Genomic DNA, 13801 nt, shown 5'->3' on the forward strand with positions numbered 1-13801 from the left:
TTCTATTTCGATTTTTCAAACTCGGATCATTTAATATTTAATATATTCGAAAGAAAGTGGAACTTGTAATATCAAGAACCACAACTAATTAAGATCTTTTTTTCAGCTTCTTTCGAGATCAAAGATGAAAGAGAGAGATAGAAAAAGAGAGAGAAAGAAAGAGAGAGAGAGAGAGAGAGAGAGAGAGAGAGAGAAAGAGAGAATAAAAAAAATGAAACGATAGCGGCGATCGTTTGGTTCTTTTCGCTTCAGCGATGCGTAAAGACGACATATCGCTGAAGACGACGCATTGAGATATCGACTGTTCGTCCTTTTTTTTTTTGCGAGCTTTTGCGAGGAACACTGACTTTCGGCTAGATCGAATTAATCGTTCGGAAATGATCGATGATCGGTAAATCGATCGATCGTTCGTTCGTTCGTCCGTTTGAAAGAAAGAACGAAGCCGAAGAAAAATGATTGTCGTGCCTTCGAGAAAAAAATAAAATACTTATATGTATATATACAATTATATATGTATATAATTTTTTTTCGACTTCCTTTTATATATATATATATATATATATATATATATATATATATATAATATATACGGTGAATATGTAATAAAATTCTCATCGAATCGTGTAGACTATAGATAATCTTCTTAAACGTACATCCAGTTTTTTCCTTCTTCTTCCTGGAAAATCCATCCACCGATAAGACCGTTCGATAAACTCGATTTTCAACTTTAATTCGAAGCTATTGGCATTTAAATTGAAAAAGATCGTACAACTCGAGGAAATCATTTACGATCCCACGAACATTTGATATATACATACGTATAACAGGATGAGTCCTTTTCTTTTTTTTTTTTCAAATGCTGACATCTAAATATCTCGAGAACAATGCATTTTGGTTAAAAAAAGAAAGCTTGAAACGTCTTTTTTTGTATTTCTTTTTTTTTTAATTAGTCTCCACTTCTTACGATATTTTTTTTAAGGACTTAAAAATCAGTGAAGGTGTTCTTTTTCGCAACTATATAAATCCAAGAAACTTCTTTCTTCGTTCGAGATGTTAAACAGGACGTTTATAGCTTGTCTTTCCTTTTGAAGACATTTTCGGATCGATATCGGCATTGGCAAAGTGTAGGTACATAAGTACATTATTACAGTAGCCAAGAAATCTGTTTTCTTGGATCGAGAGGATCAACAGGTGTATAATAAATCGATCGAGCGAGTATATATATATATATATATATATATATATATATATATATGCATGTATATGTCTATGTAGATAATTTATGTAGGTAATTGTTAATTACGTAACGTAATGTTGTCTTCGTCGTCGATTCTTCTTCTTCTTCTTCTTCTTTAGTTTAATGATACAGCAAGTGGATAACAGTGGAATGCCGCACGATTTCATTATTACATTTCGGATGGCCTAATCGCTAATAAGAATTTATGAGTTTCGTGCTGAACGTTGGCAGAATGTGAAAGTCTCTAGTGTTAACCAAGTGTGTATATAATATTCTTAACGAGGGTGTACGTACACGATATATGTCATTATATTCGTCTCTTATATCCAATACGTTCTTCTTATATATACATATATACATACATAGGGTGGTCCACTTAAAGTGTTGGAAAACACTTTCGTACCATTAACATTACGATCTAATACCGATAATTTTATTTTTACATTAATTAAATAGCATGATCTTTCGTGTAAATATCATTGATCTTATGTTTATTATAGTTCATTGAAACTTGAAGTATAATTTATATCTATTATATTTTCTTACGAGTCTGACTTTTCTTTACCTCATACTTATATTTTTTTCTTAATTATAAATTTGTATAGGCTTAAACATTTCTATTTCTCTCTTCTTCTTTCTTCTTTTTTTTCTTTCTTAAATCTTTTTTTAACGATAAAAACAATATTAAAAACAATATCAGTCCAATGTAGAAATAATTTCGACTAGATCTTTTTTATCATTTTGGAACGTAAATGGTTTGTAACATTTTACATTGGACCACTCTGTATATGTATATACGTATATACGTACATAAATTTAGATTTCTTTTTTCTATTTTTCTTGAATGAAAGAATTGGTTATACGTTCTGCATTAATTTAGCGTAAATACAATTGTTATAATTTCGACCTTTCTAATGGTTTCGGCTAAAATGATTTTGTAAAACTTTATATGGACCACCCTGTATATATGTAAGTATCTATACAAGAATATAGTACAAGTCACTGTGCGAAAATAACGGCGATAGGAGTGCAATTATTAATGAATCCGTTGCGTCTCGAGAGTCTCGCGGGCAGTTCGCGTTTCGACTCGACACGAGCTCGTGCTATGACCTTTTTCTCGCACCATAGAAAACACGAGACGTGGCTTTAACGAAATAGTATTTGCTCGTTCGTTCGCTCAGTTGAAACTTGCGCTCAATCTATCGAACTATCGAGACTATTATCGCGAATAAATAATTTCTCTTGGACAACGTTCTCTACGTTCAATATTATCTCTCTCTCTCTCTCTCTCTTTCTAATGTTCTCTTATTAGCATTCGTTCGATCTGTCGAGGGTGGAGAGAGAGATAGAAGATTAATTTTATTTTCAATATAATTACTTACATATTCATAAATTGTTTAGACTCGAGAAACTCGTGAGATTGCTGAAGAAATAATTCTTAATAAATAACAAATAATAATATCTAAGTATAATTTTATTATGAAAGTTCGATGAAAAATTATTTTTGTAGTAAAATGAAAATGTGTGATATATACTTGTAAGCTATTAGAAAACGCAAGATTTATCGAAAACATTGGTGATTAAATATTTCATAGCAAGAAAGAAGAACGGGAAATGGAAAATATTGATATAGCACATCGAGACGAGATAGAAATTGAAAAAAAAGGAAAGATAGAAAATTAAAGGATTTCAAGATCGTTTTCCAGAAGAAATTTTTTTATTGTTAATAAAAAAGTTTCGTGATATAACGTATTTTTAGACATTAAGTAGGATATAAGAAAATTATTATAGTTGAATAGTTTTAATGATCATTCTTTTTACTGATTGTCAACTAAGCTATCATAAATAGAGATTACTTAAAGAAAGGTGAACTTTTAAGAAGAAATTAGATGGGAGGATTACATCGAGAGTTCTTAAGTCTTTCACAAAACTTTTCATCTAATATTACTTAATGATATCCCCTATAAATTTATAATTTCAACTATGATAAATTAACACCCGGAAGAAGTCGAACATAGATTAAATCTTTCGATCTCGTATTTTTTCTTCTCATTTCTTCTCGATATTCTTTAAAACATTATTTTTGAAATCGATTGTGGTTTTTTAGATCAAGAAAAAATAAAACAAAATAAAGGACACTATTCATAACTCCGTACTTTCGAATTTGAAATTTTCTTATCTCGTTATTGTTAATCCCAACAACCATATAATATTAGACGAGATTAGGTGGACATATTATTTCTATATAATAATTATATATATATATATATATATATATATATATATATACTGTTATGTGTTAAGATATCAACAATGCGAAATAAAATCATCAGTGAGCTCGAAGAAACAGGATTCGAGAAACAGATACCGGAAGATCGTTCTCGCATAAATTACAGAGAATAATTTAACAATCACAATCGGGTATAATAACGCGTCGATTTATGGGACGGCTCACCGTAGATGACTTTCTCCCTGCTAACAATGATAATAATGCGATCGTAACGAGGAAGGATAATCCTAGCATTTGTCTAGGAACTACAATATGAACACTCGAGAGAGAAAAAAGAGAAAGAGAGAGAAAGAGAGAGAGAGAAAGAGAGAAAGAAAGAAAGAGAGATTGCTTACTATCTATCCAGTCTGATAAATTACATATAAAGTCGTTGTTATTAAAACAATGGGAAGAGTCGACGTTGAACGATCAGATCGAAAAAGGAACGTCAATTTTAGAAAAAATGTCTACAAGATATACAGGTGATTTTGACGTAACTTTCATGATTTTATCTATCGTTGTAAGTTCAGTTATAGGAAGTTATTCTATGGTACTTACATGAATTACTTTTTGTCATGGGTTTTTTTTTTATTTTTTAGACGATAAATCTATCAACAAAATTTTCTTTCGATTATTATCTTCTGTTTATGATCAAAGAATTAACAAACGTGATTACACGGATCGAAATTGAACGGATTTTTGTCTATTTTTGTCATACATTAAAAAAAAAAATGTTGCCTGTTTTTATCAAGGAATAATTTTCAATCAACTGGAAATAATTTGCAATTTTACGATTTCCTTAACGATTTATGTCGTATGAACAAGATGTCGAAAAAAGAAAGAACAAGAAAGAAGAAAGTCAAGAAAATATTCTTGAAACGGCGAGTTTATTATCGATGTTCGGTCGTCGCATGCTATTTCTGCAGTTATTGTTAAAGCCCGATAGTAAGTGGAACTCCTGGTTGGTGGAACGATCGACTGTTGGATCTACGTGGCGCCATGATCCACAAAAGGGATTCCGTTGTGTTCTACCTAAGGGATTTTACGAGGCCGTCTACGGTACCACCCGCGTTTATAGACGATTACCCGTAGAGTACAAGAGGGTCTTGCTCCGATTTCTTCGACCGAATGAGCTCTAATCCCCTGCAGCGATAGAAAGGTAGAAATAGAGAAAACAGATAAATAGAATAAGATAAAAGGAGATAGAAATTGTGAGGGATAGAAGAAAGAGAAAGAAATCCTTAAAGATTTAAATAGAATTGGTATGAGAAAGATAGAAAGAGGAAAGAAAAGCAGAACATACAGTGAGAGAAGGAAATTTACAAACAGACAGAGAGATATAGAAAATGAGAATGATAGGGAAGAGAAAGAAATCGACTAAAATAGAAAGGATAAAGAGAAACATGGTGAAACTGATAGAAATGGAGAAAAAATTTATGACAATGGAGTGTAATAGAAATTGGGAATGATGAAAGAAGAAAGAGAAGGAGAATGTTAGAAAGGGAAAGAAAAGAGGAATGAAAAGTGGGAGAAGGGAATTGATAAATGAGAAAGAACAAGAGAGAGAGAGAGAAATAGAAAATCGGAATGATGTAAAGAGAAATAAAATTGAAGAAAAAAAAAAGAAAAATAAAAGGGGAAAGAAATTGAGCAAGAATAGAAAGAGAAGAAGAATGAAATTGATAAAAAGAGATAAATAATTGAAAAGAGAAAGAGAGAGAGAGAGAGACTGGAAACATCTTTCATATTCGGATTGGTATGACTGCGTACACATTTCGTTCTTCGATGAGCCTTTCATTTTAGTTCACGATATTCTCTTTAAAGTGTGATCTTTTTCTCTTCTTTTCTTTCTTTTTTTTTTTTCTTTTGTAAGAAAAATATGCGGAGTACTGGCACGAAGGCATATAAGCAAGCAGTGCGTTTACGAAGGCTCCAGGAATAGAATAGGGAGACGAATGTTATGTGCGGTGAGAAAGTCGTTCAGAGTTCAGAGTCCGAATGCAACTGTTGCTATGAAATTTGTTTGTATGTATGTGTGTGCGCGAACGCGCGTATATATTTCTGATGTATGAATTATGAATCTTTTTGAAAATTTATGATAGTGAAATTTGATGAAAATATTTGATAAAACAATGGATGAAACGTAATGTAATTTTCTTTTCTCTGTATGTGCGCTTTGATAATGTTTAAGTTGATTTATTTCTGAATGAAGTCGAGTTAGCGATAGTACTGAAGTAAAATTAAACGTCAAGTTTACGATTTAGTAAGATTTGAAAGTAATAAAAAAGAATTTGTAAAAAAATCTAATCGCGTACATATGAAATACATCAAGAATCTAGTTCTTATATTCTATACACATTGTATTAAAATGATTAGAAATTCGTAATAGTAAAAACATGAATTTAACAATTACAATTTTCTTTTTTATCGTCCAAGTTGAATTAAAACGATTAGAAATTCAAACGAAATTCTATGAAGACGAATTTCACAATTCTTACTCTTTCATAATTTCAATCAGAGTTACAACGATTGGAAAGTTAAAAAAAGAAAAAGAAACTGTACGTATAGGAATTTAACAATTTCTAATTTTTCTATCGTTCAAGTTGAGAATTAAGACAATTATCAATAATTCTCCTCTTCAATAAAACTCGAGGGAGATTTCATTCGAATATGAATAAAAAATTTTTATTAAATAATAATCAGCAATAATTAGGAATAATCGCTTAATGGAAGTGTGTTTGAACAATTGATTGAAAAAAAAAAAAAAGAAAACAGGAGATAAAGTAATGAAATCGAGGAAAGTGTGTTATAAAATTTTTTCAGGAGAAACTTTACGTTTGATTCCATTTATACGAATAAAATTCTAATTCCTTGGCGTTAAGGCGCTCCTCAATTAACGTCATGGCGCTAACTTTCACCGCGAGGCAAAGCCGCTTCGGTTACGCCCCGTTATCTTATTGCTCGCCTTGTTGCGCGTGCCTTTTGCGCGCGAGCGCACGTGAAAAGGCGCCTTGGCTCGAGCCGATCGCGTGCGTGAATTTCTTTATGCGTGATATATTTATGTGTATGTATGTGTATGTATTCAGCGGTACATTTATTATATGAATATAAATTTTCCATAATTATTATTTTAATTTTTATTACGACCGTTCAACGTACAAGTTTATTTTTTATGTTTTATTTAGATATATTTGTAATCCTTTTTTCTTTTTTTTATCTTACATTATTTACTTACATAATATTTATTGGAAAATTAATTCAATTTTTAAATTGATCATTCATAAATATATGTGTATATATATATATATATATATATATATATATATATATATATCGTTTACGCTCTGTTAAGATCGTATTTATTATATTCGAATGATTTTCGTCATTTTGTAATTTTTCATTATCGATCAAAATTTACTTTCTTCCACATTCTTGCATACTTTAATCAGTATCATTTCTTATCAATTTTGTTAATTCTCGTATAATAATTTATGTATAATTTACAATAATAAGTTGAATTCTCATTTTACAATTTATTCACGTTTACGATCGAAAATTTTATTATTTATTTAAAACAAGCTGAAAAACGTTCCTCAGATTGAATATATGTTTAAAAACGACCTCGAAGTTTCACGAGTTAACTTTTCGAAATTCGTCGTCGTGTAATCGTTTCTCGCGCGTGTCAAATTTGCGGATTCGGTAAAAGTGTTAGCGATAAGGCAGTTTATTAAAACGAACGTGACCGCTTACGAAAATAAATTGTGGAGGAGGGAACGGAAAGCGCCACACGGAATGGGTTGGTCTTTTAGTGATGCTAATCGCCTTTCTCGAGTCGGCAAAGTACAAGGAGAACGTTTAGCGACGAACGGTATCGAACGACGAATCGAATTGCTACAAAGTGCTCTTTCAACGTTAATAAAATATATTTTAGAGAGACACGAAAGAAAGTCTTCGAAGGAGACGATCGAAGGGCGTGTCTTTTCATTACGAATACATGCATAAGTACTATGTTAATACATATGTATGTGTGATACGTTTAATGAATTAAAGAAATGGGTACATAAAGAGATAAAGAAAAAGAGAAAGAATTAGTTTATTAAATTTTCTGGATAATCATAGTTATTACAACGCAACAATATTTATGAGTTGTTTAAAATAAAAATATGAATAATGTATATGTAGTAAAAAAGATATTTGTAAAAGATGTATATATGTAAAGAAGAAAAAAATTTGTTAAACGTATGATCTTCCCATCTCTCTCTTCCTCTCTTTCTTTTCTGGACTGTATTATATATACATACATGCAATAAAACAGAAAGATCCAAAATCTGCTCTATCTTTTTTCGCGATAAGTCGCGATAACTCTGACGAATAACTTAAAAAAAAAAAAAAAAAAAAAGAAAGAAAATAAAAAAAGAATTATTCAATTCGATCTTTTAACAGTCATTCATTTATTTTATTCGACACAGCTTGACTAATGATAAGTTAACAAAATTTGAGAAAAAGAGAATTCAAAAAGAAAAAAAAGTTGTCTTAAGAATGAAAAAAGAAGATGGATGAAGTGAGAAAAAGATATACACAAGAGAAGAACACAAGAGAAGAACACAAGAGAAGAGGAGATATTGATATAGTGAATAAAAGAAATAGACAGATAGAAAAGAGAAAGAGAGAGACAGACAGAGAGAGAGAGAGAAACAGTGACGGTCACTTTAGACGTCTAATCTTTCCGTGTAACCGTAGCATCGTTTGGTACAGACTTTCACCCGTTCCTCCTCGCGTTTCTCGTCATTTCTTTTATCCTCCCTCCCTCCACCCCTTCATCAACCCCCTCTTTATCCACCTTATTCCTCTCCCACCATTTCCCTTTCCTACTCTCATCTTGTTCCTATCTCTCTCATCCCTCTCACCCCTTCACTCCTTTCAAGTAATCCTCAACCACCCCTCCTCATCCTTCTTCGCCCAACTCCTTCTCTTTTTCTCTTTCCTTAATCTTCCTCTATCCATTGAAGAGCGGAACAAATGTTGTCCACGGAGAATATGTACGTCGTTGCACCTGTGAAACGGAACGAACGTCGATCTCGTAACGAGCGAGTGGCCTTGCCTTGCGATTTATCTTCGGTCCTTTCAGAGATTAAATGTGTCGTGTGTTCTCCGTTTGAATGGATGCAAGCTGAGTCAATAACGGTTTCGCGAAAAAAAAAGGAGAGAGAGAAAGAAAAAGTAAAAAAACAAAACATGAAATAAAAGAAAAAAAGAGAGGAGTTAAAGGAAAGAAAAGGAAAGGGAAGAAAAGTTTGCTTTTCTCTCTTTTTTTCTTGTTTTTATTTTTTGTTTGTTTGTTTGTTTGTTTCTTTTTTTTTGTTTTCTTTTGCACAATACGTCCGTCAAGAATCCTCTGTTCTCTCTTTCTATTTTCTTTTCTTGTTTTTTTTGGCTCGCTTTCTTCCTTCTCTCTTTATCTTCTTTTTTCTTTTTCTTTTAAGCTTGCAAGAGTGAAAGTTTCATTGTGTACGATAGTAATAGTAATAATTGTATTGTATTAATGTTGGAAAAAAGAGAAAATGATAATGATAATAATTAATAATTATAATTGTGTATAATATATTAAGTAATTGTATATTAGATATCAGTAGTAATAATTAATATTATTATTAATGTTGTTAGCTAATGTTATACTAATAAGTAGTAATATTAAGGATAGTAAATATTATTATTACAGACACCTATATGCATATATATATCTTTTTTTTGGCAGTTTATTCTTAAAAAATTTTATCTTTTTTGTGATCTCACAATTTTTTTGTATGTTTGTTATTTATCTTTTTACTTTTTTCTTTTTCATTACAAAGTAAAGTTTCCACGATTTTAATATTTATCTTATTTATTAATCTAATTCGTACAAGATTTAAAACTGTTCGTTCGAAATCTCACACCACTCCTTCCTTTTTCTTATTTCATTATTTCTCTTTTCTCGTTCTCTTTCATTCTCTTTCGTTCTCTTAACTCGTACGATGTAAAGAGAAGATGTAGACATCGGAGGATACTGCGCTCCAATTCGTGCACTCCCGTAGATCGGTGATTGGGTTCAAGAGGTCGACTTAGAAAGAAAGAAAAGAAGAGAAAGAGAGAAAGAAAAGATAGAAAGAGAGAGAGAGAGAGAGAGAGAGAGAGAGAGAAAGAGAGAGAGAGAGAGAGAGAGAGAGAGAAGAACGTTCAACGATGAAACCTGCAACGTCACGACGACGTGCATTCGTCGAGGAAGGACGGCTCCAGCAAGATAGGACGAAAATACATCCCGATTACGAAAGTCCATTACACTCATCTAATTTTAAACTCTTCGATAAAAGAAAGGAAGAAAGAAAAAAAAAGAAAATAAAAAACTAAAGATAAAAATATTACGTTCTTCGACGTGCTTCCAATGCACTTCAATGTTTCAATGCAATTCAAGTAATAATTTTGTTTTGATAATAATTCCATACTTAGGTAAATGTTAGATAATTAAAAAAAAAAGATAAATGAAGAAAAGATCTTTATCTATACATTATTGAACGAAATAAATTACATATTTCGTATGATGTGAACAAATTGCCTCATAAATAAATACAAAAATATTTATATATAAAAGAGGAGATAAATATATCGTATATAAGAAATACGAACAAATATCTGAACTTGCAAAGAGACTTTTCTTGTATTTTAAATAAATAAATAAGTAAATCGTAAAAATAGAAATCAGTCTGGATTAAATAAGATGTATAAACTCAATTTTTTCCCCTTCCATCCCTTGCAGTTCCTCTCGAATTTTAAATAAATAAACCGTAAGTAATATCTACGAATCCGAATGGAAAAAAATAAGTGAGAACTTTATTTTTTCGAGTCTTCTTTTCAAAAACTTCGAACAAACAAACCATAAGATACATTTACTTACAAGTCTGAATCAAAAAAAAAAAAAAAAGAAAGAAAGAAGAAGAAGAAAAAGATAGGATTCGTAAAACTCAACTTTTACTTATTGCTTCACGAGATATCGTTTAATGATAATAATAATAAAAAAAGAGAGAAAAACGAAGAAAGAAGAAAGAAAAAAATAAACAAATCTTCCAAGTTGTCACAAGTAAGTAAGTACGAATTATCGATTTATCGAATGTAAAACGTCGAATCGATCGAAAGGTAAAGACCTTCTTCTATTCCTGTACGCAGCAATTTGTTCGTCTCTCTGCTTTACTAGAGAGAAAATAAAAGAGAAAAACAGAGAAATAGAAATAGAAAGAGAGAGAGAGAGAGAGAGAGAGAGAGAGAGAAAGAGAGAGAGAGAAAGAAAAAGAAAAAGAAAAAGAAAGAGAGATAGATAGAGAAAACGTAGAGCGAGTAGTCTTGAAGCATAGAAAGGGAGGATGACGTCGAGATAGGATGAGAGGAAAGAAGAGAATGAGTAGAAAGAGGAAGAAGAGAAGAAGTAAGAGAGAAGGAGGAGAAGGAGGAGGAGAAGGAGGAGGAGGAGGAGGAGGTGGAGGAGGACGAGGAGGAGGAGACAACTTAGCCGAGACGTTGGTCTCGTGTTGCCGATGCATCACTGTAATTGGAAGTGTGCATAATCCTGTCTCGCAACGTTGCGGCACGTCCGAATTAGGAAAACAATTAGCACTCCAGGGGCTTCAGACACTACTTTTTTGCATGAACAGTAAAAATAAACGAGACAGAGATAAAGAAAGAAAGAGAGAGATAGATAGAAGGAGAAAGAAGAATGGTTCGTTTCTCTTCTATGCACGTATCAGTATCAATCACTTTTTTTTTATTTCTATTTGTTTCTTGTTAATTTTTTCATTCGTTTTTTTTTGTTCTCTCTCTCTCTCTCTCTCTCTCTCTTTCATCTTCTTTTCTTTTTTTTTTTTAAGGGAGTATTCAATCGATATTATCTCGTATACAAGAGGTTTATAATAAACGAGTCAGAAGAGGAAGATAAATACAACGAGTCGAATCGAATTTCACGTCTTCGCCGACACGTCCTCTTCTTCATAGCGTCTTTGCTATCTGAAATTGCCTACCGGCTGGATGCAAATTGTACGTTCTTTCGAGATCGTCTTCTTGAGAGAGAGAGAGAAAGAGAGAGAGAGAGAGAGAGAGAGAGAGAGAGAGAGAAAGAGAGAGAAGATAGAGTAGTCGAAACTGTTATTCTCTGTCTCTTTCTCTCTCTGTCCATCTTTCTTTCTTTTTCTTTCGTTTTTTCTTGTTTATTTCTCTCCTTCTCTATTTTGTTATTTAGTTGCAGTCGTTCCTTGTTAAAGTTACGAAAGAGAAAGGGACAGAGCAAGAGAAACAATAAGATCGCATTGTGTTTTACATTTCCATGGAAATTTATACATTATATTAGGAAAGAATTAAAAAACAAAAAATAACGATAATAATAAGTAATCAAAAGAAGGGAAAAAATGTGTAAGTAAAATTTTTCCAAAATTCGTAAAATAAGAACGAGGAAAAGAATGAATGAAAGTTTTGTAAATTAATAAACATATATAAATATATCTATATTAAATATTGCATTATTAAATATTATTCTATGCATGTAAAAGCAAGGTGGAAGTAAAATTTTCAATGAAATTTTTCGCTGTTCGAAGAAAGAAAGAAGAAATAGAAAGAAGCGAGATATCTCTTTTTATGATTTAAGAAAAAAAAAAGTTATATATTTATGTATTTATATCATTACATTATATATCATATATTTAATATTATAATTATATATAATGGATATTCGCATAAGCAAGAGAAAGAGAAAACATTTCGAATGAAATTTCTCAGACAGTTCTTGAAAAATGAAAGAGAAAAAAGCAACGGAGAAAAAGAAACAAAACGAATTATTTCCTTTCGTCACTTCGTAATATCACATGCGTGGATACGTACTGTACATATATAAAAGAGAAAGAGTAAGAGAAAGAGAAAGAAAGGAAGAGCAGGAACAAGAGATGAAATTTGTAAGGCAACATGTGTGTACCGGATATGAGAGATGATCGATCAAAAAAATCGATCGAGATCCGATAAGACGAAGAAGAATAAGAAGAAGAACAACAACAAAAAGAGAATGAAGAAGAAGAAGAAGAAGAAGAGGCCGTCAAACATAAATTCTCTTTCATTCCAGTACCCATCGACGACATTTTCTCTTCAACGGGTGAGAGCTCGATGATTTCTTGTGTGCCACGTACAACGATGACGCGACAAGGTGGTAGAAGATATATATATATATATATATATATATATATATATATATATATACACATACGCACGCACGCACATGTGTGTATATACATGTATATATATTTTCATGCTTAAACTTTTCGACGAGAAGATCTTATCAGGATTGAGAAGGGCGTAGGTGGGCTTCGAGACAAGAGAGCCCACGTTTATATTAATACTCGGTCGATCGTATCGCGAGCTTTTGACTAGGCGTAGGTACTGCGTATAAATTATATCGAGAAAGAGAGAAAGAGACAAACGATATTTCCAATCACGAGTATAGTATAGTAACGCCCTATCGAATAGGAGAAAGAAAGTGTAAAAACAAAAAGTGAAGAAAAAAGAAACAAGAAAACAAATTCTTTTTACTGTCCGTCCATATCTATAAATATCGATTGGGAATCAACACTTTTCTCAAATTCCCTTTCGTCGTTTATTTAAATAATCCTCAATAGAGCTGTCAATAAACGGTAAATCCACGCCAACACCATGGTTAAATCTTTAGACGATATTGTATGTATGGTCTCTTTAAAAACGTTCGATAAATATTCTTTTTAATTTTTCTAACAACGAATGAAATAAAGAGAGATAGAGAGATAGAAGAGAGAGAGGTAAAGCGGATCAAGATACGCTTTCTCGATGCAATTAGGAAAACGTCGAGAGAGAGAGAGAGAGAGAGAGAGAGAGAGAGAGAGAGAGAGAGAGAGAGAGAGAAGAAATAGAAAGGAATATTCATGATAGCGCCGTTCTAACGTTAGCTTTCAAATTGAAGCACGATCTTCTTTATACGATTGATTCGATTTGATATTGAAATTCGATCAGTCGAAAATATTAATCTTCTTTCATCATGTTCGAAATTATCTATCGGCATCTTTTCAATTTAAGAAAAGAAATAGAAATAGAAAGAGTAAGAGAAAAGAGAGAGAGAGAGAGATGAAGAGGGAAATTAGAATGGATATTTATTATCTAATAGTATACAAATTTATAAAAATAATATCAATCAATATTTTCTTCTCTTGATTCTGTTCTACATTATAAGATAATAATATGATAATAATATTAAATAATTA

This window comes from Vespula vulgaris, chromosome 3 (assembly GCF_905475345.1).
Source record: "Vespula vulgaris chromosome 3, iyVesVulg1.1, whole genome shotgun sequence".
Taxonomy (NCBI): Eukaryota; Metazoa; Arthropoda; class Insecta; order Hymenoptera; family Vespidae; genus Vespula; species Vespula vulgaris.